Below are 5347 nucleotides of genomic sequence, written 5' to 3' on the forward strand. Positions count from 1 at the left end.
ATTCACGAATGTTATAATGGTTTATATAGTAAAAGTTGTTTTCTACATGCACTTCAGTTTCACAGCAAGAGTGGTGTAGGATACCTAAACATAGAAGAGAGCATTCATGCAAGATATCTAACTCCTTGATATAATAATGCATACAATTCAAAATGATTACACTATCTTTACATCTAGGGCTTTCTGCAACTATGATGTGGTGGTTATGGAAACCATGGCCCCCGTTATCAATATCTAAAAAGCAGCTACTACCTTCGATGTGTGTTCTCTTTTTGCGTTTTTTCTTCATTTTTCTTAATCAACTCTGCTGTTGTTGCTGTTTTTTAGCCAAACTGTTAAAAAAACAAAATTGTAATCATTAAACATAGCACTCTGGAAATCAAGATGTTTAAAACCTTCAATCATCTGGGGCAAAGAAGGCATTGCATGATGTTTAGAACTCTGATTTACCAACAGGGTGGTCACAAATTTTCCTGGTTTGAAGACTTCCACCACTTTCCTAATCAGGTCATCATAGGAGGTCTGACTTAAGTTTGGTTCAAAGCTAACATAAGAATATTCTGAATATTTTGGTTCTGGAGTGATGCGAATAGTCTAATAAGTTCCATCTGATTTCTTGGGGGCTGGAGTGATAGGACAGCGGGTAGGGCGTTTGCATTGCACGCGGCCGACCAGGGTTCGATTCCCAGCATCCCATATGGTCCCCTGAGCACCGCCAGGAGTAATTCCTGAGTGCAGAGCCAGAAGTAACCCCTGTGCAACGCCGGGTGTGACCCAAAAATGAAAAAAAAGTTTCATCTGATTTAATTCTATTCACTGAATACCCGCAAAGATTGAACATGTGGCATTAATGACAGAACCGGGTATCAGGTGACAAATTCCACTCTCACGAGTGACATCCTTTGTAATAACACCATCTTTCATGTAGAACTGGTCCATAACTGCTGGGTCAAGCTCACTCATCAGGATTTCCAGGGTTTGATCCGGCTGACTGATTACCAGACTCTCTGGGAAATCCAAAGTAACAAATACCAACAGTCAGAATTCATGCGTCCCATACAATATGCTGCTCTGTTTGGGAAAATTGCATTAAGAAACACTATTTCTTCCTGGAAATTCTAGTGTTGGTACGCTTGGTGAGAAGGCTTCATGAAATTCTTACGAGAATAATAGAAGCTTTGAATTGAGTCAAACCCAGTGTAGTCCCTAGCAAGTTTCAACAGTTAATGTCGCCGGCCATACTGTGGAAGCCCTAACTGTGGTTTTTGGTCCCTTTTGAGATTTATCGGTCTCTGAAATAAGGTCAATAAATGATCTTATATAGCTGAGCCAGAGGTGGTTTGCGGGTGTGGCTCCCACATACCTAACTATTGGCTGTTTAGTTTCTTGGTAAAGATAGCCCCAAGTTGTTAGGGTTCAGCCAAAGGCACAGTGGAAATTTTGGCTATCAGGAAGTCTGAAGGAACCATCAGGCTGCTGATGCACTAGCCCCGCAGGTACAGGTTTGACCTGCTGGCGGCACCATACCCCTGATAATTGACATTTAATATTGTGTACACTTAAGGTGTTTAAGTATGATTTGATCATCCTGCATTCCAAAATAATGACCAAAATATGGTTATAGTCACTTGCCTCTTGTAGTTTGTATGTGTGTGGAGAACTTTTAAGATTTTAAGAATATAATGCAAAATATTTTATGACTATTATAAATAGTGTTGTCAGTCGGTAATTAGCACTGTAAAAGAAATCAGTTTAAACCTTGGGCTTCTTTATGTTGTAGAAAAGAATTTATGGAGGAGACAGATTGTGAAGTAAAATAGTTTTGTTTAGGGAATAGAGAGGGAAGAGAGAGAAGATAAGAAAAAAAATGAGCTCAGAAAGAATGCAAGTTTCTCTAGAAAAAAGGGATAGCCTTTAAAGAAAGAAATTATGCACCCTTAATTGGAATGTAGGTGACCTCAGATTGGAATGCACCAAAGTAAGGGAAGAAGTCACACACCCAGAGAAGATTGGTATTGGTGATGCCAGAGAGAGTGTGTAGAGATTTTTTTTTTTCAAACCTGGTTGAATAGGCCTTTCCCAGAATACTGGGCCCTTTCTGTGAGATAAGAAGGATCTATTGCTAGGGCATTTTGAAAAGAAAAGGAATTTTGAATTCAGGTTTTTATCTTTCAGTCTAACCAGGACCTTTTATTCCTGATGAAAATTACCTTGGTAGGTCTTGATGAGTTCTGGCCTTTGGGTTTGAGCTGGGACCAGTCTAAGAACGGGTAATAGAAAAATAGGAATTCCTTTTTTGGGGGGGGGGGTTTGTTTTGGGTTTTGGGCTACAGCTGGCAGTACTCAGGGCTTACTCCTGGCTCTGTACACATGAATCACTCCTGGCAATGCTCAGGGGACCATAGAGGGTGCAAGATGCAAGGCAAGTACTTAACCACTATACTGTCTCACCAACCCCAGATCACATTTTTAATTTTTGATTTTTTGGAATTCATTGTCAAGGGCTCCCCTATCTCCATATCCTCCCACGTGCCTGACATTTTAGTGAAAATGCTTATAGGAGTCCCCTAAGACTTCCTCATCTTATCAGTGGAAATTGTACTCTTTAACCAACATTTCTTTTATTTTTTTTTGAATTAAAGTTTTTATTTTCCTTATTAACATAGGTTAAAATCATATAGCAATTTTCTTTATTTTTTTATCAATATATTCCCTTTTATACTGTTTCTGTCTCTTAGATGTAGTGAAAAATGCTGTCTGAATATATTAGTGAGCTATCTTTTCAAGATAGTGATTTTGTTTTCATTGAATACATATCCTACAGTGGGATTGATTAATCTTCTGATAACTCTGTTTTTATTTTTATTTTTATTTTTTAATTTTTTTTATAATTTATTTATTTTTAATTAGAGAATCACCGTGAGGGTACAGTTACAGATTTATACACTTTTGTGCTTATACTTCCCTCATACAAAGTTCGGGAACCCATCCCTTCACCAGTGCCCATTCTCCACCACCCGTAAACCCGGCGTCCCTCCCACCCTCCCCAATCCCATCTCCCCCCCACCCCACCCTGCCACTGTGGCAGGGCATTCCCTTCTGTTCTCTCTCTCTAATTAGCTCTTGTGGTTTGCAATAAAGGTGTTGAGTGGCCGCTGTGCTCAGTCTCTAGCCCTCATTCAGCCCGCAACTCCCTTCCCCCACATGGCCTTCAACTACAATGTAGTTGGTGATCGCTTCTCTGAGTTGCCCTTTCCCCAGAACGTGAGGCCAGCCGCGAAGCCATGGGGTCAACCTCCTGGTACTTATTTCTACAGTTCTTGGGTATTAGTCTCCCACTCTGATATTCTATATACCATAGATGAGTGCAGTCTTTCTATGTCTGTCTCTCTCTTTCTGACTCATTTCACTCAGCATGAAACTTTTCATGCCCATCCACTTAACTACAAAATCCTTGACTTCCTTTTTTCTAACAGCTGCATAGTATTCCATTGTATAGATGTACCAAAGTTTCCTCAACCAGTCATCCGTTTTGGGGCATTCGGGTTTTTTCCAGATTCTGGCTATTGTAAACAGTGCTGCGATGAACATACATGTGCAGATGTTGTTTCGATTGTACTTTTTTGCCTCTCTGGGATATATTCCCAGCAGTGGTATTGCTGGGTCAAATGGGAGCTCAACCTCTAGTTTTCTGAGAATCGTCCATACTGTTTTCCAAAAGGGCTGAACTAGCCGGCATTCCCACCAGCAGTGTAGAAGGGTCCCTTTCTCCCCACATCCTCTCCAACACCGGTTGCTTTTGTTCTTTTGGATGTGTGCCAGTCTCTGTGGTGTGAGGTGGTATCTCATGGTTGTTTTGATCTGCATCTCTCTGATGATTAGTGATGCAGAGCACTTTTTCATGTGCCTTTTGGCCATTCGTATTTCTTCCTTGGTAAAGTTTCTGTTCATTTCTTCGCCCCATATTTTGATGGGGTTGGATGTTTTCTTCTTGTAGAGTTCAACCAGTGCTTTATATACCATTGATATCAACCCCTTATCTGATGGGTATTGTGTAAATATCCTTTCCCATTCTGTGGATAGTCTTTGTATTCTGGTCACTGTATCTCTTGCGGTGCAGAAGCTTTTTAGTTTAATGTAGTCCCATTTGTTGATCTCTGTTTTTACTAGATTGCTTAGTTCCGTGTCACCTTTGAAGATACCTTTATCTTCAATATCGTGGAGGGTTTTGCCGACCTTGTCTTCAATGTACCTTATGGTTTGTGGTCTAATGTTGAGGTCTTTAATCCATTTTGATCTGACTTTTGTGCATGGTGTCAGGTCAAGGTCTAAACCCATTTTTTTGCATGTGGTTGTCCAGTTGTGCCAGCACCATTTGTTAAAGAGGCTTTCCTTGCTCCACTTCACATCTCTTGCTCCCTTATCAAAGATTAGATGATCATACATTTGGGGTTGTGTGTAGGGAAATTCCACCCTATTCCATTGGTCTACAGCTCTGCCTTTGTTCCAGTACCATGCTGTTTTAATTGTTACTGCTTTGTAGTAAAGATTGAGGTTGGGGAGGGTGATGCCTCCCATTGTCTTTTTCCCAAGAATTGTTTTAGCTATCCTTGGACGTTTGTTATTCCATATGAATTTTAGGATTGCTTGATCCATTTCTTTGAAGAATGTCATGGGTATACTTATAGGGATCGCATTGAATCTGTATAATGCTTTAGGGAGTATTGCCATTTTGACAACATTGATTCTCCCTATCCACGAGCAGGGTATATGTTTCCATTTCCTCATGTCCTCTTTGATTTCATGGAGTAGCGTTTTGTAGTTTTCTTTGTAAAGGTCTTTTACTTCCTTGGTTAAGCTGATTCCGAGGTACTTGATTTTCTGGGGCACGATTGTGAATGGGATTGCTTTTTTCACGTCCCTTTCCTCTGCCTCATTGTTTGCATATATGAAGGCCATGGATTTTTGGGTATTGATTTTGTAGCCTGCAACTTTACTGTATAAGTCTATTGTTTCTAAGAGTTTCTTAGTAGAGGTTTTAGGCTTCTCTAGATATAGTATCATGTCGTCTGCAAATAGTGAGAGTTTGATTTCTTCCCTTCCTATCTGGATGCCCTTAATCTCTTTTTCTTGTCTAATAGCTATCGCAAGTACTTCCAGTACTATATTGAAGAGGAGTGGTGAGAGTGGGCATCCTTGTCTTGTGCCCGATCTCAGAGGAAAGGCCCTTAGTTTTTCCCCGTTGAGGATAATGCTTGCCGTAGGCTTGTGATAGATGGCTTCGACTATCTTGAGGAAAGTTCCTCCAAACCCCATTTTGGCGAGGGTTTTCATCATGAAAGGATGT

General features: G+C 40.4%; 1 pseudogene; it reads right to left on the bottom strand.

Moving 5' to 3' along the window:
* Positions 1–298: 298 nt before the first annotated feature.
* Positions 299–1166, bottom strand: LOC129399938 (S-adenosylmethionine decarboxylase proenzyme-like; annotated as a pseudogene).
* Positions 1167–5347: the final 4181 nt, after the last annotated feature.

Source organism: Sorex araneus, chromosome 1 (assembly GCF_027595985.1).
Source record: "Sorex araneus isolate mSorAra2 chromosome 1, mSorAra2.pri, whole genome shotgun sequence".
NCBI classification, from domain to species: Eukaryota; Metazoa; Chordata; class Mammalia; order Eulipotyphla; family Soricidae; genus Sorex; species Sorex araneus.